The sequence below is a fragment of the Nycticebus coucang genome, chromosome 16 (genome assembly GCF_027406575.1).
Source record: "Nycticebus coucang isolate mNycCou1 chromosome 16, mNycCou1.pri, whole genome shotgun sequence".
NCBI lineage: Eukaryota > Metazoa > Chordata > Mammalia > Primates > Lorisidae > Nycticebus > Nycticebus coucang.
Window position 1 is genome coordinate 77718880 of NC_069795.1, and position 27658 is coordinate 77746537.

Sequence of the window (27658 nt, forward strand, 5' to 3'; positions counted from 1 at the left end):
CTGCAGTTTTGAGATTTTGTGATGTGGGCCATTCTCACTGGGGTTAGATGATATCTCAGGGTTGTTTTGATTTGCATTTCTCTAATATATAGAGATGATGAACATTTTTTCATGTGTTTGTTAGCCATTCGTCTGTCTTCTTTAGAGAAAGTTCTATTCATGTCTCTTGCCCATTGATATATGGGATTGTTGGCTTTTTTCATGTGGATTAATTTGAGTTCTCTCTAGATCCTAGTTATCAAGCTTTTGTCTGATTGAAAATATGCAAATATCCTTTCCCATTGCATAGATTGTCTCTTTGCTTTGGTTATTGTCTCCTTAGCTGTACAGAAGCTTTTCAGTTTAATGAAGTCCCATTTGTTTATTTTTGTTGTTGTTGCAATTGCCATGGCAGTCTTCTTCATGAAGTCTTTCCCCAGGCCAATATCTTCCAGTGTTTTTCCTATGCTTTCTTGGAGGATTTTTATTGTTTCATGCCTTAAGTTTAAGTCCTTTATCCATCTTGAATCAATTTTTGTGAGTGGGGAAAGGCGTGGGTCCAGTTTCAGTCTTTTACATGTGGATATCCAGTTCTCCCAACACCATTTATTGAATAGGGAGTCTTTCCTCCAAGGTATGTTCTTGTTTGTTTTATCGAAGATTAGGTGGTTGTAAGATGTTAGTTTCATTTCTTGGTTTTCAATTCGATTCCAAGTGTCTATGTCTCTGTTTTTGTGCCAGTACCATGCTGTCTTGAGCACTATGGCTTTGTAGTACAGACTAAAATCTGGTATGCTGATGCCCCCAGCTTTATTTTTATTACTAAGAACTGCCTTAGCTATATGGGTTTTTTTCCGGTTCCATACAAAACGCACAATCATTTTTTCCAAATCTTGAAAGTACAATGTTGGTATTTTGATAGAAATGGCATTGAATAGGTAGATTGCTTTGGGAAGTATAGACATTTTAACAATGTTGATTCTTCCCGTCCATGAGCATGGTATGTTCTTCCATTTGTTAATGTCCTCTGCTATTTCCTTTCTGAGGATTTCATAGTTTTCTTTATAGAGGTCCTTCACCTCCTTCGTTAAGTATATTCCTAGGTACTTCATTTTCTTTGAAACTATGGTGAAGGGAGTTGTGTCCTTAATTAGCTTCTCATCTTGACTGTTATTGGTGACTTGTGGACATTGATTTTATATCCTGAAACATTACTGTATTTTTTGATGACTTCTAGGAGTCTTGTGGTTGAGTCTTTGGGGTTCTCTAAGTATAAGATCATGTCGTCAGCAAAGAGGGAGAGTTTGACCTCCTCTGCTCCCATTTGGATTCCCTTTATTTCCTTGTCTTGCCTAATTGTATTGGCTAGAACTTCCAGCACTACGTTGAATAGTAAAGGTGACAGAGGGCAACCTTGTCTGGTTCCAGTTCTAAGAGGAAAAGCTTTGAGTTTTACTCCATTCAGTAAAATATTGGCTGTGGGTTTGTCATAGATAGCTTCAATCAGTTTTAGAAATGTGCCACCTATGCCTATACTCTTCAGTGTTCTAATTAGAAAAGGATGCTGGATTTTATCAAATGCTTTTTCTGCATCTATTGAGAGGATCGTGTGATCTTTATTTTTGCCTCTGTTAATATGGTGGATAACGTTTATGGACTTGTGTATGTTAAACCAGCCTTGCATCCCTGGGATGAAGCCTACTTGATCATGATGAATGACTTTTGTGATGATAAGCTGTAATCTATTGGCTAGGATTTTGTTGAGAATTTTTGCATCTATATTCACGAGTGAGATTGGTCTGAAATTCTCCTTTTTGTTTGGGTCTTTTCCTGGTTTTGGTATCAGGTTGATGTTTGCTTCATAGAATGTGTTGGGGAAGATTCCTTCTTCCTCAATTTTTTGGAATAATTTCTGCAGTACAGGAATAAGCTCTTCCTTGAAGGTTTGATAGAATTCTGGAGTGAAGCCATCTGGACCAGGGCATTTTTTGGTTGGAAGATTTTTTATTGTTTCTTTGATCTCAGGGCTTGAAATTGGTCTGTTCAGGAGTTCTATTTCTTCCTGGCTGAGTCTAGGGAGAGGGTGTGATTCCAAATATTGATGCATTTCCTTCACATTGTCAAATTTATGGGCATAGAGTTTCTGGTAGTATTCAGAGATGATCTCTTGTATCTCTGTGGGATCAGTTGTTATTTCCCCTTTATCATTTCTGATTGAGGTTACTAGAGATTTTACTTTTCTATTCCTCGTTAGTCTGGCCAATGGTTTATCTATTTTATTTATTTTTTCAAAAAACCAACTCCTTGTTTCATTAATTTTCTGAATGATTCTTTTGTTTTCAATTTCATTGATCTCTGATTTGATTTTGGATATTTCTTTTCTTCTACTGAGTATAGGCTTAGATTGTTCTTCTTTTTCCAATTCCATAAGATCTCTTGTGAGATTCTTGATGTGCTCTCTTTCTGTTTTTTGAATGTAGGCATCTAAAGCGATGAATTTTCCTCTCAAAACTGCTTTTGCAGTATCCCACAGGTTTTGGTAGCTTGTGTCTTCATTGTTGTTATGGTCAAGGAAGTTAATGATTTCCTGTTTTATTTCTTCCTGCACCCATTTGTTAGTCAACAGTAGATTGTTTAATGTCCATGGGTGGGGTCGAGCGTTTTTGTTAGAGTTGAGTTCCACATTTAGTGCCTTATGGTCTGAGAAGATACAAGGTAAAATTTCAATTCTTTTGATTCTGTTGATATTTGTTTTGTGTCCCAGGATATGATCAATTTTGGAAAATGTTCCATGGGGTGATGAGAAGAATGTATATTCTTTATCTTTGGGGTGGAGTGTTCTATATGTGTCTATCAAGCACAGTTGTTCTAGGGTCTCATTTAAATCTCTTATATCTTTGTTTAATTTCTGTTTAGAGGATCTGTCTAGCTCTCTAAGAGGAGTGTTAAAGTCCCCTGTTATTATCAGATATCATATTGCTCAGACTGAGTAAGGTCTGTTTCAAGAATCTGGGAGCATTTAAATTGGGTGCATAAATATTTAGAATTGAAACATCTTGTATTTTTTCTTGACCAATATAAAGTGACCATCTTTGTCTTTTTTGACTTTAGTTGCTTTAAATCCACATGAATCTGAAAATAAGATTGCAACTCCTCTTTTCTTCTGAATTCCATTTGCCTGAAAAATTGTCTTCCAACCCTTGACTCAGAGCTTTAATTTGTCTTTTGAAGCCAGGTGTGTTTCTTGCAGACAGCAAATGGATGGCTTGTGTTTTTTAATCCAGTCAGCCAATCTATGTCTCTTCAGTGGGGAATTCAAGCCATTAACATTTATTGAGATAATTGATAAGTGTGGTAGTATTCTATTTGTCTTATTTTGTGAGATTCCATTGCTTAGTTTTATCTTTTGCATCAGTGTAGAGGTTAGGCTCTGTCCTTTAATTTCTGAGTTCTTACTTTGCTGCTGATCCATTGTGGTGGTCAGTGTGCAGAACAGGTTGAAGTATTTCCTGTAGAGCTGGTCTTGTTGTGGCGAATTTCCTCAATGTTTGTATATCCGTAAATGATTTGATTTCTCCGTCAATTTTGAAGCTTAGCTTAGCAGGGTACAGAATTCTGGGCTGGAAATTGTTCTGTTTAAGTAGATTAAAGGTAGATGACCATTGTCTTCTTGCTTGGAAAGTTTCATTAGAGAAGTCTGCAGTCACTCTGATGGATTTGCCCCTGTAGGTCAACTGGCGCTTACTCCTGGCAGCTTGCAGAATCTGTTCTTTTGTCTTGACTTTGGACAGGTTCATCACAATGTGTCTTGGAGAAGCTCGGTTAGAGTTGAGGCGACCTGGGGTCCGATATCCCTCTGAAAGCAGTGTGTCAGAATCTTTGGTGATATTTGGGAAATTTTCTTTTATAATATTCTCTAGAATGGCTTCCATTCCTCTGGGGCATTCTTCTTCCCCTTCTGGAATTCCTATAACTCATATGTTGGAATGCTTCATAAAGTCCCATAATCCTGACAGTGAACGTTCTGCTTTCTCTCTCTTCTTTTCTGCCTCTTTTACTATCTGAGTTATCTCAAGAACTTTGTCTTCTACCTCTGAAATTCTTTCTTCTGCATGGTCTAACCTGTTGCTATACTTTCCATTGCATCTTTAAGTTCCCTAATTGACTGTTTCAGTTCCTTCAGCTCTGCTATATCCTTTTTATAATCTTCATATTGTTCATCTCTTATTTGATTCTGTTTTTGGATTTCCTTTTGGTTATTTTCTACTTTATTAGCAGTTCCCTTCATTGTTTCCATCATTTCTTTCATTGTTTTCAACATGTGTATTCTAAATTCCCTTTCTGTCATTCCTAACATTTCTTTATAGGTGGAATCATCTGCAGTAGCTACCTCATGGTCCCTTGGCGGGGTTGTTCTGGACTGGTTCTTCATGTTGCCTGGAGTTTTCTGCTGATTCTTCCTCATGAGTGATTTCTTTTATCTGTTTCCTTGCCCCAATTTTCCTTTCACTTCCTCTTGCTCTTTAAGTTCTCGTTCCTGTGGAAGTTGCAGGCAGGTTTAGACGGATTGAACACATGCGACCACTTGCCGTTTTCCCACTGTTTTAGTCCTCCTCTTGGGGTCCAGGAGTCTCTTGCTGACTCCCTGTATCCTCACAGGGGTGATGATAGGCAGATCCCACCAGCCAGAGATGCCTGGAGTCCTATCTCCCCAGACTCACAGTGCCCAGATGCAAGGAAGCTGTTACTCGGCCGCCATCTTGCTCCCCGCCCTAACTCATTCTTTCTAACAGCTGCAAGATACCATAGTCTGGAAGTGCCAGGCTTATTTAACCATTCTCGTATAGCTGGCTTCCAACGTTTCACTATTACAGCAATGCTGTACAAAACAGCCTGCACATGGCTCCTTGAACATGCCTTCTTCTAAGATAAAGATGAAAAAGTGGAATTTCTGAGTCAAAAGAAATACACTTTTAAAACAGTGTTTAGATTTAAGCAAAAAAAAAAAAAAAGAAATTGTCAAATTGACTTCCAAAGAGACTGTATTGATACTCCCATAAATCCACACCATTGCTTGATATTGTAAATCTTTTTTTTTTTTTTTTTTTTTGTAGAGACAGAGTCTCACTGTACCGCCCTCGGGTAGAGTGCCGTGGCGTCACACGGCTCACAGCAACCTCTAACTCTTGGGCTTACGCGATTCTCTTGCCTCAGTCTCCCGAGCAGCTGGGACTACAGGCGCCCGCCACAACGCCCGGCTATTTTTTTTTTTTTTGTTGCAGTTTGGCCGGGGCTGGGCCTGAACCCGCCACCCTCGGCATATGGGGCCGGCGCCCTACTCACTGAGCCACAGGCGCCGCCCGATATTGTAAATCTTTTAACATTTTGGCCAATCCAATGGGAGGGGGAAAGGCATTGTGTTATATTAATGTGCATTTCCCCGTTTAGTCCACGTGAGGTTGAACATCATTTTATGGGTTTATTGACATGTACATATCCTTTGCCCATTGTTGTATTCAGTAGTTTGTCTTTTTCTTATCAATTTGTAGTATAGCTTTATGAATTCCAGATGTAAATATTCTATTATGAATAACATATATGTTGTAAATATTTTCCCTGAATCTGTTTCTTATCTTAATTTTCTTGAGAGTGCCTATTTTGCTTCAGGTATTTTCTTTTTGATCCAACTTTGATTTTTTTCCAAATCTATATCTGATTGTCCCAACATTCTTTGTGTGACATCCATCCATTCCCTGATAATGTCAAATGGTATTTTTTTTTAATTTTTTTTTTTTTTTTTTTTTGTAGAGACAGAGTCTCACTTTACTGCCTTCAGTAGAGTGCCAGGATGTCACAGGACTCACAGCAACCTCCAGCTCTTGGGCTTCCACTATTCTCCTGCCTCAGCCTCCCGAGCAGCTGGGACTACAGGCGCCCACCACAACACCCGGCTGTTTTTTGGTTGCAGTTCAGCCAGGGCTGGGTTCAAACCCGCCACCCTCGGTATATGGGGCCAGTGCCCTACTCACTGAGCCACAGGCGTATTTTTACTATGTAGTAAATTTTACTGTCTACATGGATTCATTCCTAGACTTCAGACTTTATCCCTTTGTTTAAAGTGTGTTTCTTAGAAACAGCATTAAGACAGGTTTTGGTTTTTAAGCCCAGTCTATATGCTGTCTTTTAAAGAGAGAATTCTGTTCACTCATATTTAGTGTAACAACTGTTATATTTAATTTTATTCTTTCCATCTTACCTTATATTTCTTATGTTGGTTTTTTTTTTTTTTTAATTTCTCTGGCTGGCTCAAATTGCTATTCCTTTTCGCCCTTGTTAACTTGGGAATTCCCTTGCATTCTTTCCATTCCATTAATGGTAATAACCCATTTTATTTCCTGGTGCTCATAATCAAACTCTGTTTCTTTAGTATTCGAGGAATATGAGATATGATTTCTCCCCTTTTGGATGCTTCTTGCCTCCACCAATGAGATTTTTAGAATACTTTTACCTTTTCAGTTTTCTTCCCCTCACCCCAAGGAGTCCATGGGATGGTTTTACTCTGCATGGCCTATCCCCACCTTCTAGGTTTTACTGAAATTGCTTTGTACTTATCTTTCTAGATATTATTAGAATTTTCTTTGCAGTATTTCACTTCTATTTTAATACTTCTTATTCAGCATTACACATTTCCAGTCTATTATTATCTATTTATATTTAACAAAACATATATATTTCTACACAGATATACGTTTGCATACATATAGTTAAAACATATGTATTATATGTAGTTCAGCTTTATTTACTGCTCCTGTTTCTTCTTCTCTGTTAGAATTCATTTGATTTTGGTTGGAGTTTTTTTTTTAAACTCTTTCTTCAGAGAGTGCATGTGAGTGGTATAATCCTTGAAACCTTGCATATTTATAAGTATATATATATTTTTAACTCCTGTGGGTGAATGGTGACTTGGCTAGGTATAGGATTTCTAGGCTGCAGTCTTGATACCCAGGAGACTATATCTGTTATTCCACTGCCTTTTTGTTCTTTTTGTCCTCTGGGACTCAGTTATTAGTCCCACGTTAGGTCTCTCAATCCCCCCTGTAAATCTTTATATTCTGCCACAGGAGTTCTTCTCTTTGTATTTTTCTCTGTGGTTTGTGACATTTCTTGCACTGGATCTTGCTACTAATTCAAGTCTCATCTCTGGCTATCTCTTGTCCACTTCAGTTTTTGGTTAAAAAGCGTGTTTTTAGGGCCGGGTGCTATGATTCATGCCTGTAATCCCAGCACTCTGGAAGGCTGAGGCTGGTGGATGTCTGAGCTCATGAGTTCAAGACTAGCCTGAGCAAGACAACTAGCCTGGTATTGTGGCGGGCACATGTAGTCCCAGCTACTCAGGAAGCTGAGGCAAGAGGATGGCTTGAGCCCAAGAGTTTGAGGTTGCTGTGAGCTATGATGCCACAGCACTCTACTGAGGGTGACAAAGTGAGACTGTATCTCAAAAAAAAGCATATTTTTTAGTTTCAGGACCTTTTCATCAAGCTCTTTGTTGGTGTTTTTCAACCCGTCCTTTGTCTCCCCTGGCAGCTCCTCGGAAGCCTGTTCTGGATGTTTACTATGTTCCTCACTTTGTGGCTCCCTGGCCTCAGAGGTGTGTTGTTTCCTTTCTCTACCTGATCCCTGTGGCCCAGCGGCTAGAAAACAGAGATGGCGGTGGAGGAAGACACAGTGTTGCCGGTCCCTGAAGGCCTTTGCAAGAGCAGGCAGACAGGGAGGCAATCCCTGTTGAGCAGGAGGAGCGCCCGCTCCTGGGTCTCCCTCAGCTTACCTGCTGCTCAGTCCCCGTTAGCTCTGGACTGAGTTGGGGGCTGGGGAGACTTGGGCATGCGTGTATGTGGCCAGAGTCATACTTCCTTCAGCGTCTCATCCAGGCTCCCTTGAAGGGAGAAAGCCCTGCTTTCTCCAGGCTCTCACCTGCCTGCTGACCCCAGCAACTACTTGGCTCTGAAGAGGCGGTGGGCGGGAGCTGGGAAGTAGACACACCAACCTGCTGCTGGCCCACATGCCCGTTTCTCCACACTCCATCAGTTGTTCTGATCTCTAGCATCCAGTAGTCTCTGTGCCACTCACTTCCCGAGAGTTTTAATTACCCAAGAGTTAAACTAATTTTTTTCTTTAGTAAGACATATCTTTGTTTCTCTTTTTCAAATTTACCTTGGCTATTCTCATGTCTTTCCTTTTCCTGATAAATATTGGAATCAACCTGCTGCCTGCTGTTCCTTAGAACAGCTCTTTGTCGACTTTTTTTGATAGGATTGAACTAAATTTAGAGATGAATATGGAGAGAACAGACACCACTCTACGATTACATCTTCCTGTCCAGGAAAAAGATAACCATATATTCAAGATCCAGTCTAGTCTTACGGTATATTTTTATTTAGGCTTTGGACATTCTTCTGATGTTCTAGATGTTTTTAAAGTTTTCTGTTACTATTGCATATCATGGCAATTAATTTTATATGTCAAATTCATTGGGTTAAGCAATGCCCAGATAGCTGGGCATAATTTCTAGGTGTGTCTGTGAGGGTGTTTACAGAAGAGATTAGCATTTGAATCAGTGGATAAGTAAAGCAGATCGCCCTCACCAATATGGGGAGTTATTACCCACTCCGCTGAGAGCCCTGATAGGACAAAACAGTGGAAGAAGGTAAATTAGCTCCCTCTTCTTGAGCTGAAACATCTGTCTCCTCTTACCCTCAGATGTTGGGGCATCTGGTTTGGGAGCCTTCTGGAAACGAGTTATCCATTTGTAAAGTGCTAATTTCTTTGGGGCATTGTCTCCAGAAACATTTTGTAAAGCATCAATGTTTCACCATTCCTGGATCCAAGCTTCACCATAAATTTGATGTTTGTTCTTGCTTCACTTTTAGCAGATTTTTTTTTTTTAAGATAAAAATCTCTGTCGCCCAGGCTGGAGTACCGTGGCACCCCTGTAGATGTGCACAACAATGTCTGGCTAACTTTTTAAATTATTTTTTGTACAGATGAGGTCTTGCTATGCTGCACAGACTTGTCTTGAAGTCCCAGCCTCAAGTGATCCTCCTGCCTCACTCTGTTGCTGGAGTATAGTGGCATGCTCACTGCCTCAAACTCCTGAGCTTATGCCATCCTCCCGGTTCAGTCTCTGGAGTAGCTAGGACTAGAGTTGTGTGCTATCAGGCCCAGCTAATTTTAAAATTATTATTGTAGAGACAGGGTCTTGCTATGTTGCCCAGGCTGGTCTTGAACTCCTGGACTCAAGCAGTCCTCCCATCTTGGCCTCCCAAAGTGCGGGGAGCCACACTCTCATGCTCACAGGCATGAGCCACTATGTCCAGCTGCATTTAGCTGAGTTAATGTTGCTCTGATAAGGACTCTTTTCAAACTGATGCCTTATTCTTCTTAGTGCCTCGAACTAGATCCTGGTTTAGACATGTTATAACAAGTTAGTACAAGTTTATTTCAGTACAAAAAAAAAAAATACGTGCATAGTTTTCTCATAACATGCATTTTCTATGAGCTTTCTGAAGACTTCTCCTGTATCTATCCTATTAGTTCTATTTCTCTGGAGAACCTTTATATATATATGGAACTCATTTAACATTTTATTACAGAAAATTTCAAATGCATACAGAAGTGGGCAGAATAGTATAATGAATACTCATGTGCCTATCATTCAGCTTTAAAATTTTTTTTAAATTGTTAAGTGTGGCAAAATAGATATTACATAAAATTTGCCATCCTAACCATACTCAGGTTATAGCTCAGTAATGCTAAGTACATTCACATTGTTATGCAAACAATAGCCAGAACTATTTTTATCTTGTAAAACTGAAACTCTATACCGATTAAATAACTCTCCAGTCCTCCCTCCCCCACCCCTTGGTGACCACCATTCTACTCTCCCTCTCTAGGAATTTTACTACTCTAAAGTACCTCATGGAAGTGGAATCATAGGATATGTGCCTTTTCGTGACTGGCTTATTTCAGGGAGCTTAATGTACTCAAGGCTCATTCATGTTGCACTATGCATCAGAATGTCCTTCCTTTTTAAGGCTGCATAATATGCCATTGTATATACTATGTTTTGTTTATTCATTCATCTGTCCATGGACACTTGGATGGCTTCCACCTTTTGGCTGTTGTGAATAATCCCTTCACCCTGCTGGAATAATGACCAACTCAGAGCCAGTCCTTTTTCTTCTGTAATGCCGCGTACTTTCCCATCTCATACTATTTTGAAGCAAATCTTAATGAGGTATTTTCCAAATTACATTTTCTATGTGGTTGAAGATCATTCCCAGGGAGAATCAGAGCCTGAAACCAACAAATGTCATTCCACCCCCAATTGTTTAGATCTGTTTGGCGTAAAGACGGAGGATAGAGGAGGTCAGAAGCTGCCACAGAAAGGGTGGATGGAGAAAGGAGAAGTGGGTCGCAGAGTGGCTGAGCTTATTCTGCGCGCATGAGCTTGGGCTCTCCCTTAGTGCAAACTCTTTCTTTCTCAGCCCTCTGGGCTCCATGTCCCTAAAGCAGGAATCCATTTGCCATCCTAACCATACTCAGGTTATAGCTCAGTAATGCTAAGTACATTCACATTGTTATGCAAACAATATCCAGAACTATTTTTATCTTGTAAAACTGAAACTCTATACTGATTAAACAACTCTCCAGTCCTCCCTCCAGTCCTCTACAGAGATTGCAGACTACTGTATTCTTTCTGGTTGTGAAACCTCAGAGAAGGCTCTGCAAACGTTCATCCGTTGCCTACAGCTAGGGGGTTTGCTCTGGCAGTGTGAAGACTAGAGCCAAGCTATGCCTTGAACTCCCTGACACTGCTTTCAGAGCCAAGAGCTACTCCTGGAGAAGAGATTAGTGGAAATTCCTCAAGAAGAAATTGGCTGCCTGTGAATACCGAATATATTGCTAGATAACCTATCCAGAAACAAGGGCTCTGATGTTCACATCACTTTAAAACTCTGCTGAGCACTTAGATATGGCACAAAGTAATTAAATTATCTTAGCCTCTCTTGAGCTATCCTCCAGAGCAGGCAGATACTCTGCTGGGACTCACCTTGGAGGTGTGCTTTCCCTTTGCCCCTGTTACCTTGAGAAATGGAACCTCGTGCTACAGAACACAGCAATAAATGGGACCTTCCATTCTGAAAGAGCCTGCAGTATCTTCCCCAAGGCCTTGGAGAAAACAAACACAGTCATTCCCACCCTTCTTTAGCGGAACTTTTACTTATAATCCCCAGTTTGCTCTTCCTCCACCCCATCAGCACCCTAAATAGCCCCTTAGGATTCACCTGTGGACAGATGAAAAGTGGGCTGGCTTATATCTAAAAGGAATTACTGTAGCTGCAGAAAATCTTTTGGTTTTTTTCCAGCCAGCCCAATAGCCCTCTCTTTTCCATGTCACTGGTCTGAGGTTTCTGTCCAAACCCCTGAGGGGTCTCAGCGAATGCCAGTCAGTCTAGACTTTGATTTTGAACATTGTCCCACATCTAGTGCCTATCTGCCCTCAGAGCTGGAGCATCTAGTGCCTATCTGCCCTCAGAGCAACTGGTAGGCATGTGTCCTGTGCTGGTGACATCAAGGAGCTCTTGAGTGTCAGACAGGCAGCATCCCACTGTGGACTGGGACTGTGCCTCAGTCTTCCACCAACTCGCTGATGAATATAGCCCTGTCACTTCTAGTCCCCGAGCCTCAGTTTTCCAGTAAAACTGGGCTTGAGCTGCATGGTCTCCCCAGCAGCTTCTAGCTCTGAGTCTATGAAAAAGTCAAAAAACCTGGAAATTAGAAGCACCAGTGTGGCTCCAGGTTCTACCTCACAGACTCTTAGAGGCTGCCTAGGACAAAGCAGGAGAAAACAGAAACGCGAGGGAAATGCGAGTTCCAGGTGGGGCTTCCTGAGGTGGAATCTAGAAAGTGTTTTGACAGATACCAGAAAGAGGCCGGAGATGCTGGGATGGCAAATGAACTGATCCAGCCTGAGGTGGAGCTGGGGTGCTAACTCCAAGGTAGAAAGATGTGTTCATGACCTTGTCCAGATGGGGTCCTGGCACACCACAGAGTTCAGGCACCTCTGGGAGAACTGCAGTCCAACATGGACTTGGGGCCACAGTGGCAAAGAGTCCTTTTTATTCATACATAAAGGCAACTGTGAAGCTCAAACAGTACACCAAGATTCAGAGCCCGAGGAGGAACCTACTAGAAGCTGCAACAAGGAGAGAGAGAAGAGAAGAATAGAGCCTCCACCCACACCCCTGGCGCTGCTACCACAGTGACTCTCACTTCATGGGCATCGGACTCGCCCAGGGGGGTTGTAACAAGTTAGAGCAGGAGACTAGGATAGGGTTGAGATTTTGCCTCTTTGGCAAGCCCCCTGGGGATGTTGATGCTGTAGGTCTGGGGGCCATCCTTTGAGAAAGACTTTATTTAAAAGATCTGGGGAGATGTCACCGGGGCTGGTGAGGACCTCAGCCTGTAGTTCTGCCCGTTACCAGGGGTGTGCCAGCTACCTCACCTCTCCAGGCCTGTCTCTTCTGTGAAATGGGGCAGAGGATAAAGTGAGAAAGAAACAGTGGGCAGATGTAAATAACTTAGAACAGTGTCTGGCACAGAATAAATGCCCAAAATAAATGCCGGCTATTTGTTCTTCTCTGGGTAATGGCTGATGGATACAAAGCCACCGGCCCATGGAAAGTGCTCAGTAATACTAGTTTATATCTATCTATCTATGTATTAGTTTCGTGTTCAGAGACATGTAACAGAAGCCCAACTTGCATGGCCTAAACCATGAAAGCCATTTTCCCCTCTGGGTGAGGGAGTTCTCCAAACATCTCCCAGGACCCAGGTTTCAGACAGGAGGGAGGGGACACAAAGAACAAAAAGACAAATACTGGGCGGCGCCTGTGGCTCAAAGGAGTAGGGCGCTGGCCCCACATGCTGGAGGTGGTGAGTTCAAACCCAGCCCCTGCCAAAAAACTGCAAAAAAAAAGACAAATACTTTCTTCTTATATTTGCCTTTTTGTTCTCAAAAGTAAAATCTGTTGCGGCCCCTATCACTCTGTCTCTGTCCCCGCATGAAGGAAACAGGCGTGACACAGATAGAAGTATAAGCTTGCAAGAGGAGGGCTAACCATAAGTGCAGGTAGCCCCAGCAACCTCCACAGTAGCTATATATTGAGACTGTAACAGACAGGTGAGGGGAGTCTTGCATAATGACCACGGGCTTAGGGATAGCCTCAAGCTCTCTCTCTCTCTCTGTGACTAACACCTGTGGAAGAGTTACCCGAGGGTCCGCCCCCAAGCTGCAAATCATCTCGCTCAGAAGCCGTCTGGCTTTCCGTGTCCTCTACAAAAAGCCCTGCCCAGAGATGTCAGCCATCATCTCACTGGCCAGAACCGTGTCACATGGCCATCCCTAGCTTCCAAAGAGGCTGGGAAATCAAGCACTTCAGCTGTCTAGACTCTGGGGTAGAGATGGCAAGGGAAAGGAGGTTGGAGTGGGTGTTGAGAGAGCAAACCAAGCCATGTGGAGGTTCAAAGCCTGAAAACCATGGCAAGTTCAGTGAACCATGGTAGTTTGAGGCCTACAATTCATGCCATACCCTTAATTGACTGTGTTTGTAAGAATGTGCATGTATGTGTGTGAGAGAGAGAGAGACAGAGATGGACAGACAGAAACAAAGAGAAAGAGTGAGAGAGAGACTTCGCTATTTCTCTTAGAAAACTCATGTTGCTGTCTTGTAGGATAATTTATGAACAGGCCAATTGTTCCCCATCCCTTTTCCATCTGATGTCCAATCCCACATCCTAGGAGCTTCCCCAGGTTCATGTATTTCTTGACTACTCATAAGTCCAGATGCCATCTCAGCATTCAAGACGCACTGTGAACACGACATATCGGTAGCCCATGAAGCTTATGGTACAGCAGGAAAAACAGCATTAAAAATCACTTTAAAAAATTCCTAAATGATAGGAGCTTGCCCATGAAATTGGATTGAATCTGGCAAATGTGATCTAAACAGAGAGTTAAATTTGCTATCAGACTTCCTTTTTAGTAATCCCTAGTCCTGAATGTCTAGCAGGTAATAGGCCTTCAAAAGATAGTTGATGAATGTTAAATAACCTTCTCTCTTTGAGTGCCTATTCGACCTCCTGCCTAGAATTATCAGCTCTTTCAGGTCAGAGGGCATGGCTGATGTGTTTCCGTATCCTCAGTGTCTAGTTCTATACTGGCATACAGTAGGAACTCAGGAAATATTTGTGGAATTGAATGTCATCTATAAAGATCATCAAATTGGCAACTGGGCCCTCAGCCATGTGTGTACTGTCTGGGTCACTATTTTATTTTATTTACTATTATTTTCTTTCTTTCTTTTTGCTTTTGAGACAGAATCTCACTATGTCGCCCTCAGTAGAGTGCTGTGGTGTCACAGCTCACAGCAACCTCAAACTCTTGGGCTTAAGCGATTCTCTTGCCTCAGCCCCCCAAGTAGCTGGGACTATCGTTGCCACCACAATGCCCGGCTTTTTGTTTTTTTTGGTTGCAGTTGTCATTGTTTAGCAGGCCTGGGCAGGAATTGAACCCACCACCTTCGGTGTATGTGGCTGGCACCCTACTCACTGAGCTACAGGCTCTGAGCCAGTAATGAATTATGTTAAACCTCATAAACTTTTTTTGTATAAGGCCACAGCCTCATCCTGGCACCCAATACACATATCTTGTCCCTATGAGATCACTGCGTGGAGAGATTAACTCTGAGAGCCTGAGTAGGCTTAAATATCCCGGGTGCAGTGTGTTACATCGCCTGGTTGGCTTTCATGCTGCCCTTCCCCCTCTCGCTGGCAGAAGCAGTGACAGCAGATGAGACATCTCTCTTCACTAAAGGAAACAACGGGGTGTCTACAGATAGTTGGACTGAATGTCTTCCCCCCCTTTCTCTTTTTACTTCTTGTCTCTGACGTTTTCTCTGACCTGAGAAACCATAATGGCACGTGCGTGCCCTCTAATCCCTGCTGCCCAGGGAAGAGGCTTCAGTGACCTTTTCCCTCCCTTTTTAGACCCCAAGGTCGAGCCTACTGGAAAAAGCATTCTGTCCCAATAAAAAGAAAAATGTCATTTTATCCTAATTTAAAGAAAATAAAACATGATGGAGTTTTCTCAATTATAAATTTTTCTCTCATACATTTTTATTAAGCTCTTAATGTCTTTTTCTTTCTTTTTTTTTCTTCCTTCCCCCCCCCCAATGTCTTTTTCTTTTGACTGACTGGGGAGATGAAGGCATAGCAAGTGGTGTATTTCTGTCTCCGTGGACATCAGCGTGGGCCTCTGCTACCTGGACTAATTGGCGCAGCATTGCTCCCGACATGCTCAGAAACCACCTGCTGCCTGGAAGGCAGTGAGGGGAGGTCAGCTTGACCCGATGCTTAATTGAGTCCAGATGTTTCTGTGTTCTGATCCACCCACAGAAGAAGACACTCTGATGTGAAAAGAACCATCTCCACTTGACAAAAAATGTTTTCTCACTGTGACAGTGGAACAAGCATGCTTGGAGTTTAGCAGTCCTGGGTTCTAATCTTAGTTCTTTCACTCACAGGCTGTTTAACTTTGGGAAAGTTATTCAACCTTTGTGGGCCTCAGTTTCTTCATCTGTAAAATGGGAGATGACATACTCACCTAAGAGTTTTGGTAGGATTGACTAAGATAATATACGAAGAGCGCCTGATGGTCTCTGATCCGAGACAAATGTCTGTTATTATTCTGACTCATAAATAGGTGGCTATTTGGGGGTTGGGGGCATAACTTGACACTGGATCCAGCTGTCCTTTTAGCAGCTTTCAGATCATGGGGCCCTGCATTGTTTCACTTATTGTGTCCTCGTTAATTCTTTATCCATCCTTCAGCCCCAGCTCTACTTCCTTCCACTCACAGAAAACAGGGACCTTTAATTTTGCTACTGGTATTTTGTTCAGACGCTGGTTTCTGAACCTCTTTCCTGCCACTTGGAAAGACCCAGGAATATAAGGAACAAAAATGACACAGGGTTTCATGGTATTAGCTGACACAGCATGTAATCGCCTTTCTCCTGTTCCCCGAGGAGACAGGAGATGTGAGTTACTGTTGCTTGGTAAATGAACATGCACGGCCCCTTGCTTTGCATGCCCAGAAGTCCACGGCCAGACACTTTCTCTCTCTGACCCTGGCTTAATGTGGACAGGGGGGAGGCTTCCCAGAAAATCTGCTGTGGTGTGGACCTAACCTAGTCATCCCCCCGGTCTGTTCTGGGGAGCCCTCGGAGGACCTTGGTCTTAGTGGATATTTTGCCTGGGCACCTTTATTGAAGGTGGAGAGAGAGACAGACAGCAAGAGCTGAGTCAGAGCGAGGCAGAGAGACAGAGACTGAGAGAGAGAGAATCAAAGCGACACACACTGAAAGACATACACTCAGGAACAGAGAAAGGCAGAGGGGCGGAGAGAGACTAAGGGAGACAGGCTGACGGGCTGAGAGACAAGGAGACTAAGCATTGAAGACGCACACAGAGACAGAGGGAGAGATGAGAGAGCACGGGCAGAGATCGGAAGACTCAGAGCCAGAGAGAAACAGAGAGACTGAGAGGTGGAAAAAGAGAAACCGAAACGCTCAGGGAAAGAAAGAGATACAAAAACAGAAACACGCAGTGAAACAAAGAGAAATCCACACGCGCACACACACGCACACAGCAGAGAGAGACATACTCATAGAGAAAGACAGAGAGAGAAAGGGGCTGAATTATGCAGAGGGAGATCAACAGATAGACGAGAGGCACTTGGAGAGGGAAAGAAAACAAAGAGTTCAGAAGGAGATGAGGCTAAAGAGAAAAGCCAGACTTAGGGGAAAAGGGACAAAGTGGTGGCTCAGCTGAGGACAAGCACAGTTTGCACCCGGAGTCTTCACACTCAAGTGGTTTCTTAGCTCTCGACAGACAGCTGGGGGGCATGACACGTTTCAAAAAGTGGGCCTGCTGGACTTATCGGACAGCTGGGCTTCAGCTGCGCTTTCTAGCAGCCAGCCCTTTAATCCACAGGCCAGCCCTGCAGGCAAGGCTGGGGAGCTCAGGAGGCTCTCCCCGCAACTTTCTCTGGGACCATGACAAGGACCCCTCTGCCTCTTGTGGCCAGGGCTGACCTAGCTGAGGGAAAGAGCGTCCAAGGGCAGAGTGCACACTTCAGAGCCTGCAGGAGACCTGCATCCTGCACCCCGCCATGAGGGCCAGAAGCCACTGAGTGTGTAGGCCTCTGCTATCATCTCAGTAATGTGGGGAGCAGCCAGTCCTGTTCCTAAGAAGCACCCACATCCCCACCACTCACATGCCCTCATACACACATACACTGTCCAATCTGCTGGGGGGATAGCTCCTTTTGAGCAGAGAAGATTTAATCGCTGGAGTCACTCATTATAGAATCTCCATGTTTCCCAACACAGTGGGGCAAAGTCAGGTGGAAAATATTTCACCTAGGAAATTCTACCTGCTTTCATCAGAGGACTTCAGAGGCAGAGGCTCTGAGTAGGGGCCTCAAACATCTAAGATGCTATTGGCATTTTGAGGCCCTGATCCCAGAACCTCTGCCTCACTCCTGCCTCCTCCTGCCACCCTGGCTGGTTCTGTGTCCCCTAACTCCTCCTGCCTGTCTCTCCTCATGCTCTGATGCCCGCTGGGGCTGCTCTTCCTCCGCACTTGCTCCCGGGCCCTCACAGGATGTGCTCACTGCTCAGACTCTTCAGGAGCATGGCTTTGTCCCCAGGACCCTGCTGTGGACAGCCCACTCTCTTGCTGGCCAGACCTAAACCCCAAGGGGGCATCTCCTGTTGGAAAGGAAGGTGATCCTTAAAACATCCTGCTCCTTTGGCTCTGGGACCTCAAAGTAGACACTGCAATGTAAACAACGCCATCAGAGAAATCAAAGCCCATCTATGGATTAGGAAACTGGACCCAGGTAAACTTCCAAGGTAATTGTCTTCCTGCCTGTCTCACTGCCCACAAGAGTCAACGGGGGTCTGAAGCAGCTCAGTATTATCAGTTCACCTAGGTGCGAGCCCTGTGTGGGACGAGGATGCAAAGTTGTAGCTAGATCAGATGCACCGTGGGGACCATCAGAGAGATGGGACTGCATGTGGCTTTGTCAGCAGGCTGGCACAGAGCCCTCATCAATACTAACAGTCTTACTCTTTGTTTCCATGGTACTTCAGTGTACAAGCTCTTCCCTGCCCATCATCACATTGCCTTCTCCCCATGACTCTTAGAAGGGGGCAGTCCCATCGCCCCTCCCCCACAGGAGGAATAAAGAAAGGGAATTGGAGAAGTGGTGGCTTCTTCAAGGTCATAGGGCAAATAGTGCTAAAGCCATAACCCCAACCTACATCTTCTGGATTCAAAAATCAGAGGCGTTTTCCAATTTCTTCTGCTTTTACAGGCAAGACCTTGTCCAGTTCCTGCCAGAATCCTATCTCCTATCCTTTATTTTCCTCTGAATAGGAAAACCCAAAGCAGCAGGAAAGATCTTGCCTGTTGTGCCTAAGGAGATTGGACAGTCCCAGAACAGCACAGAAAACTTCCTGCCCAAGGGTTTTCCTTGCAGTGTTGCACCTCACCATCTTTTCCTCAGATACATTTAGGCCCCCTTGCCCTGCACACATGCCAGGAAAAGGTGTGCTGTTCTCTGAATGTTTATGTTCCTCCAAAATTTGTATGTGGAAATCACCAAGGTGATACTATTAGAAGGTGGGGCTTTGAGAGATGATTAGGTCATGAAGGTGGAGCCCTTATAATTGGGAATAGTGCCTTTATAAAATAGAGCTAGCCAGCCCTTCCACCATGTGAAGTGAGAAGACATCCATCCATGAAAGAAGTAGACCCTCATCACACACTGAATCTGCCATCACCTTGACTTTTCTTGAACTTCCCGGCCTCCAGAACTGTGAGAAGTAAGTTTCTACTGTTTATAAACAACTCAGTTTAGTGTATTTGGTTATAGTAACCCAAACAGACTAAGGCCAGGTGCAAATGTTTAATCATAGAATGAGCACTGGCCACAGGCTTCGGGGTCGCACAGGGGGTCAGGGAATGAGGTCGTTTGCTGTGTTTTGTTGTTGGTTATTGCTGGTCTATAGCAAAGTTACTGCTCTTAGGCATGTGTCTTAGATAAGAGCCCTTTGATGCAATTTCATCAATACTGGTTAGTTTTCAGTTGTTAATCTGAGAATTTCTGACGATAATTTCCTCTCCTTTCCAATAATTCTACTTATTTATACTTTATTGCACTAATCAGATTTTCCCAATTTTATTTATTTATTTATTTAAGACAGAATCTCATTATGTCACCCTTGGTAGAGTGCGGTGGCATCATAGCTCACAGCAACCTCAAACTCTTGGGCTTAAGCGATTCTCTTGACTCAGCCTACCAAGTAGCTGGGACTACAGGCGCCTGCCACAACACCTGGCTATTTTTTGGTTGCAGTTGTCATTGTTGTTTAGCAGGCCCGGCCAGGTTCAAACCAGCCAGCCTCGGTGTATGTGGCCGGCACTATACCCGCTGAGCTACAGGTGCCACCCAGTTTTCCCAATTTTAAAGAATGGTACGAATAGCAGAAATCTTTGCTCATGATTTTATGTTTTATTTATCATTGTATATACTTTATTATTCTAAAATATTAAGGGTACCAAAGTTTTTGCTATGTGGATATACTGTATAATGCTGAGGTCAAGGCTTTTGGTCCTTTACCTTCCATGTCCCTGCTTCTTGGTTTCCAATGTCCTTCACATCTTTGTATTCCTGATTTTAATGAGGCTGAGTCTAATGTCTAACTAGACTAGCTTCTGAGATCAGATGAGATTGGGTGCATCCAGGATGGCATGGCTGTAGGTATATCTAATGTTTCATACTTAACCATTATGTTTGCTACTGTCACAAGTTGCATTTAAGAGTGTTAAGGAAGAATCTTTCTATTTTTAGTTTAAATTCTTTTTAACAAATCAAGAATGAGTGTTTTATTTTTCTTTCCCCCCTTTTCTAAATGAGTGTTTTCTGATAAAGATTTAGCACCTTCAAAATGCCTTGAGTCAAGGGAGTGGATCGAGATGGATTCCTGTTGGAGTAGTGTCATGTAATGGGTGTTAATACCGACCTATAGTTCTGGAAGTCTTTGTCTGGGAGATATGGGGTAGAAATGGTCCTGCTATTTATTACCTTGGGAAGTCACTTAACCTCTTTGAGCCTTAATCACCTCAAACATAAAAGTGGATAATAACAGCCTCTACTTGCTAGTCTTGCGAGGAAGAAGTGAGATGCTATACATGAAGTACTGAGCCAGCCAGTCTCCAAGATGGGCACCAGCAATCTGTGCCTCCTGATATTTGCATTCTCAGGCAATCTTCTCTTATATGGTACCGGCTGGGTCCGTGTGACCAATAGGGTCCGGCAAATGTGATGATATGTCACTTCCAAGCCTAGGTCATAAAAAGGCATCAAGGCTTCCCACTTAATTGCTGTGTATTTTGGATCACTTGTTCATGGGGAAGACAGGTTGTGAGCAGCCATACAGAGAGGTCCATGTGTTGAGGAGCTGAGGCCTCCTGCCAATAGCCATACTGTGAGCCATTTTAGAAGTGGGTCTTCCAGCCCCAGTCAAGGCTTCAGAAGACTGCAGCTCCACATGACATTCTGACTGCTACTTCAGAGACACCCCAACCAGAACCGCCCAGCCACATCACTCCTTGATTCCTGACCCTTAGAAACTACCTGACATTATTCATGTTCATTATTTCAAGCTGCTAAGTTTGGGCATATTTTGTTACACAGCAAGAGTTATCTAATATGAGTACCCAGCATATGGTAAGTGCTCAATCAAGGTTACATATTTTATCAGTACTAATGTTAATTAATATCACAATTACTTAAAAAAATCCAGTTGCCCCTAAAATTAAAAACCAGTTTAAAAGTTTATTCAAACCTTCCATTCTTTAAAAGATCTTTTTTTTTATGATTCAGCTTTAAATTCTAACCACATCAGGGTTTCTATGAAGCACACGTGGCCTCATTACACAAAGAGTTACTTGAAAACAGAATTTTTGCAAATTAGCTCATATTTCAGAGAAAATAATTTTGCTGAGAAAGTCACTTTGTTGGTGTCCTCATATACGAATAGAGGAGGGTGGAATAGCTACTGGTCATTTGTGGCTATTTACATTGACACTTAATTTAAATTTGAGTAAAATGAAATATTCCATTTCCTAGTTGTGCTAGTTACTTTTGAAGTGTTCAGTAGCCCATGGGGCTAGTAGCTACAGTATTAGCACATACAGAGAACATTTTCCTTATCACAGAAAGTTCTTTTTCATAGTGCTGGATTAGATATCTAGTCAGGATAGAATATGTGGCTTGTGGGGAGCACTTGGCATAGTTCCTTGAACTAGAATTAGGTTGTTTTTCCTTTCTGCCTTCTCACAGCTCTGAGGCCAGTGCAGCTGGGCCTTTGTCCCAATGTAAACAGCCAAGAGAGGCAGCAACTGGTCTTACAGAGAACTTTCCCATCCTCCCTTGCTCACCATCACCTCCAGTTTCTATGTTTCTATTACAATTGTCTCTTTAAAGATTGAGTCTTACTTATATCTCCAATATCCAGTTGTACAATGCCAACTAGTTGTCCAGATGGCATCTCAAAAACCAAACTTAAACTCATTATCTGCCACTGATAACATATGTAACCTTGATTGAGCACTTACCATATGCTGGTTACTCATATTAGGTAACTCTTGCTGTGTAACAAAATATGCCCAAACTTAGCCCCTTGAAAGTTTCATCCATGGACCTCCACTTTCTCTTGGAAGATTGCTCTTTGACTCTTCTCTCTCCTGTCCACCTGTGAACTGTCACTCCAGGTCAAGTGCTCTTTGTTCAACCCTTCAAACTGCTTTTCATTCCTGCTCCCTCCTTTCCATCTCTGCTGCCAGCACTCTTCTAGGTCCAAGGATAAGCAAAACCCCTGAGAATCTCCTCATCTCTTCTTGTGTTCACTGGCTCTCACCTCACCCTTAGCAACCAAATGCTATTCTCTTATCATTCATTCCTTCATTCACTAATCATTCGTTCATTTATTCATTTGAGTAACATTTCCTAACCCTCTACTCTGCCTAGGGCCCTGAATGGAACTCTGTTATACAGGATCTAGAGATAAATAAAAGGTGTACTGGGCCTCAGGGAGCTAACAATCCATTTGGAAAAGGTAGGTGAGTAAGTTGGAAGGCCAAGGGACCACAGAGAAGAAGGTCTAATTTTCTTCTGCCTCTTTCTTGCCTCCTCAAAAGGGACCAGTGGATTGAGATGGATTCCTGTTGGAGTAGTGTCACATAATGGGTGTTAATACAAACCTATAGTTCTGGAAGTCTTTGCCTGGGAGATATGGGGTAGAAATGGTTCTGCCGTTTATTACCTTGGGAAGTCACTTAACCTCTTTGGGACATCAGTAGGGACATTGATTGCTATAGCAAGGACCTGAAGGAACAAAGATAAGGCCTAGAGGACAAGGTGTAGGAGGGCAATGCACAATCTATGCAACTGTTCACGGAGACCTTGGTGCTGACCCAGGGTAAGCAGCTATCATGAGCTGCCTACAGAGGAAGAATCAAGTGGTGGGAGCTTTTGAGGAGTGAAGTAAGGAGGCAGTGCTTAAGGGGCATCAGGTACAAGTGACCCTTGCCCACTTGCAATCCCAACACCAGTCTAGGGTTTAGAAAATGAGAACAAGAACAGGGCAAAGAATGGCACATTGCATGGTCAACAGGCACACGTTTAGGTGGGAATATTGAAGGCTGCTTCTATCTGTCTGCTCCTGATGCAGACAGATAAGTGAGAGTAAAAAGGAATAGTTTGTCTGGGCATGGTGGCTCACACCTGCTATCCTAGCATTCTGGGAGACTGAAGCAGGAGGATCACTTGAGGCCAGAAGTTTGAGACCAGCCTGAGCAAGAGCAAGACCATGTCTCTACAAAAAAAATAGGAAAATTAGCCAGGCATGGTTGCATGCCTCTAGTTCCAGCTACTGGAGGGGGTGGCTGTGCACTTGAAGCAGGAGCATTGCTTGAGCCCCAGGAGTTTGTTGCAGTGAGCTAGGTTAATGCCACTGCACTCTAGCCTGGGTGACAGGGCAAGACCCCTCCCCCTACAAACACACAAAACAAAATGAAGGAATAGCTTGTTGTGAATGGGGTCATTTTTTTCTTTTTCTTTTCTTCTTACCTATAGCTCTGCAGGGCAACATGGGACAGAACCAGAACCAATAGTGGAAGTTATAGGAATCCAATTGGAAATGAACCAAAAAGAGGAGATTGCTAACACAACCGGAGCTCCCTCACAATGAAAAGGGCTATCTGGGCTAGTGTACTCTGTCACATAAAGGACTCCGACAGAGGCTGGGTGAGTCCTAGTAGGGAAAGCAGGTGGTGGGAGTGGGATGGGGAGTGATTTCTGCTGACCACAGGCTCTGAGCAGCTTCCAGCTCTTATGTTGCATTGAAAGGTTGAGGGCTGTGTTTGACACAGTGTGCCAGGATAGTCAGACTTCTGTTCAACAGTTTGAAGACTGGGCCTAATCCAGTAGGTGCTTAGAGTATGTACGTGGATTCTTCTTTGTCTCTGATCATGTGGATTTTAGCAAAAATTTCCCTCTACCTTTTCTCAATCTCCAGCCTAATGAAGCATAAATAAGCTGGGGTACAGGCTAAAGAGCTGGGTGGCTAAGGGTTAGCTCCAGGCTGGCACCTGCCCCAGGGAGTCAGCTTGGAAGTGTCTCCTGGGTCCCATGGTGGGAGGTGGAGGGGAGGGTAAGGCCAGAAGGCATTATCTAGAGAAGGTGTTTGGCCACATCCCTGTCAAGGCCACAAACCATCAAATGCCTTCGCATAGACAGAAAAAGCATGCCCCCATCCCCATGTGGACATAGTTCATTTTTACTTGACAAGAAGAGGAGGTCTCGATTTCAGCTCCTACTTGCTCCCTCTTGTGCAGTGGATAACCTGCACAACTATACAGGTTAGAGTATGTACATGGGTTCTTTGCATGGACGAAGAATAACCTGCACAAGCAGCCTTGCCCCACCCCAGGTCCCCTCCAGGCTGTATCCCTCTTAGGCTATTGGCTCAGGACTGGACACAGAAAATAAATAGACCAATTAATGAGAATAAATGAGAGGCTCAAGGAATTATTCCATCCCAGAAATCAGCCATCTAGAAGACAAAGAATCACACTAATGCCTTGACTCTTCTGGGCCTACGGAATACGGGGGAGCTGAGGATGGAGGAAGACCTTCCGAGAACATAGCCCAAAGCCCCTTCTTCCCTCACTAATCCATTAAATGCACTTACTCCTTTACTTGCACTTAAATACTTATGTGTTAGTTTTTGATTTATGTATAATCTATGCCTTCAATATCTGTCCATAATTTCATTCTCTGTCTTGAATTCCAAGCTCCTAGAATGTGCTGATTCTGCATTATATGAGTAATCTTGCTCAGTGAAATGTCTGGCACATTGCCACCTGGTGCTTTTAGATGATAATAATAAGAAAGTTCGAATTCCTCACCTTGGTGTTCCATACATCCCACCATCCAGCCCCCTAATCTACTCCCCTTCCCACCCATCATTGTTCAGTTTCAACATTCTATATTCCAGCCAAACTGGCCTACATGCCTTGGGCAGCCGTCTCCACGACTGTCTCACACGGTTTCTTTCATCTTCCTATCCCTGTCCCCCTTTTCTGATTGCCAAGTATCTAAATCCAACTCATCTTTAGAGGGTCAACTTTAATACTCTTCCATGATATCTTTCCCAATTCCGTATGCAGGAGTGATCTTTTGTCTTTGCTCTCCCATGATTCTTCATGTCAACTTTTTTTTTTTTTTGAGACAGAGTCTCACTATGTCACCCTCGTAGAGTGCTGTGGCGTCACAGTTCACAGCAACCTCAAACTCTTGGGCTTAAGCGATTCTCTTGCCTCAGCCTTCCAAGTAGCTGGGACTACAGGTGCCCACCACAATGCCTGGCTATTTTTTGTTGTAGTTGTCATTATTGTTTAGCAGGCTCAGGCTGGGCTCAAATCCACCAGCCCTGGTGCATGTGGCCGGCACCCTAACCATTGAGCTATGGGCGCTGAGCCTGGATCTAATTACATTTTACCTGTATCATTGCTCTCTGAGCAAATGACAACTTCACCTGCTAATCTAGGACTTTGAGAGCAGAATCTATATGTCAACCATCTTTCTCTCTCCAGGGTTCACCCCAGGACTGAGCTCCTGGTATTTAGCTTTGCGACCTGGACAAGTCCCATGCCTACTCTGTCTCTGCTTGCTCGTCAGGAGGTGAGGGGTCAGATGAGATGATCTCCAAGGCCCATGGTGGCTCTGAGGCCTCTGGTGTGCAGCTCTGCTAAATGAAGACAAGGTTAAAAAGAGGGCAGCCCCCACCGGAGAAGGAACATTATTTTGGGGACTTGGTATTTATAGAAGTCTTAAATTCTTGAATTGTCAAGAAGTTGGAAATTCAAACCTAGCTAGTCCTGTGCACCAGATTTTTCTCTTCTCGTGAATGGGAATGGCATTAAGTGACTCAGAGTAGCTGGCACAAAGACACATCTCTGTTTTGGCACTAAGGGCTTCTCCTGCAGGTCCCCTCAAGATGCAAAGGCATATCCACAACACTCTGCTTGTGGTGGCTGGGGGTGCCCTACTTGCTGAAATCCAACCCTTTCTGTGGCGAGGATAGGATTGCACACATGGTACAGGCCCCTCTTCAAAGGAGCTGCCTATATAACACTGGAGACCATAAACCAACACCTGTTTTTGGCAATAATTAGCAAGCATTTGTAAAAGCCTGGGTATGCTAGCAAATCTTTAAAAAATGGGCCTTTATTGTCTCCTCAGATTCTGGTGGTGATTCAGCACACCGTACAGTAGCTGTGATTCACAGAGTGTGTAGGCACAAGGGGCCTGTGATGAATCTTGGCAACTGTTCAGCTCTCCCTCCTAGAACACAGAGGGTCACAGCTACGAAGAGGAGGTTCACATACTCCATACCCTCAGTCTTCCAGAATGCTACTGTCACCACCTCAGCCACAGGCTTCTCTACCTTGTAGATATGAACAAACATCAAAGCCAAGGGCATTTGGTGGGAGAGTCCAGAGCTGAGGTAGGAGTAGGGAGAGGGCACACTGGGATTCTACTGGCCCAGTGCTGGGGCAGATGTGACCTAAGGGCTGAGATTACGAGGAGAAGGGGCCCAGAGGAAGAGAGGAGGAAGAGAAAGGGAATGCCCCAGTTGATAGAAGCCCAGCCAAGAGACTCGGGCTTCAGGCCCAGCTGGGCTGCTGAGTCATCGCGGCCTCTTAATCTCCTGTGGAGGGCAAGCCCAGCTCCTGGAAGCCTGGAGGGCTTAGTGGTATTTGTGCAGCCTCAGAAGTGGGGCCTGTGGGTTGGCATGAAGCTGCCCAGCCATGGGCAGGCAGGTGGGAGATCAGAGCAGGGAGGGAGAAGAAGTGAGAGGCAGAATGAGCTTTTGAGAGAAGGAGAAGTGAGTTCACATCAATCTGCAAGGGGCAAGATTGCAGAGGGATTGACAGAGAGAGAGCCCGGGTGGCTGGGGATGAGGGAGAGTCAGGTAAACCAACACCCGTGCTGTTAGTCCAGACTGCATATCTGGGCTTGGAAAGAGATGGGTTATGCATTTTTCAGTTTTCATAGCTGGTCAAAGACTTCAATTTTTTCTGTAAAATATATGAGACCTTGTCAGAAGCTGAAGAGCATAATAAGTTGTGTATGTGAACAAAAACTCAAAATCCACTTCAGAACTCCTCTCTCTCCCTTTCTGCTCCCCTACTCCACCCATGCCCTCTGAGAGCCCCCAGTAGTAACTTAATTCTCTCCTCTGCCTCATTTTACAAATATAATATGGGAATAAAGAAGTCTCTCTTCTACGTGCTTCTCTAAAGAGTAGCTCTGAGAGTAGCAACCCAGAAAGTGGCTTGCATGTTCTAAGTCTCTGTGTAAAACTGAATCTTGGCACAAAATGTGTACAGTGGAAATAATGTTGTTTGAAATATTTTCAAAAGTGTTTCTATATCCTATAAATCTCGTGGCTCTGGGGCTTCCCATTCTCTGTAGCAGGGAGTTTCAATGGCATTAGGGGAAGGGCACAAATCTATCTTTGCTGAGGTTTCACTGTCAAATTAGATTTTTATGAGTCCCAGAAGTGACAATAAGCTCAAAAGCCAAATGAGCCAAGTGCTAAGGAAAGAGGATTTTCTGAAAGCCTAATGGCTCAGATTGTAGAGTTTTACATGTGAGAGGTACCTTCAAGGCAGGAAGAGGGAACAGGAAGCCTGGGGGAAAGGGAAGACAACTTCTGTTATTCCCAAAGGTCATGGAAAAGGGCAGTGGGGGGGAGGGGAGTAGGGAGATCGGCAGTCAGATAGGTATGAGTCTTTATCTCTCACCTTGAGTTCCAGTTTGGGGGAGACTTGTTTAATAAGTTGAGAGAGTTTTGTTCTCTTTGCAAGGACCACCTCACAAATTCCCTGCACCCACTTGGAGGTGTCTTTGGCCACATCA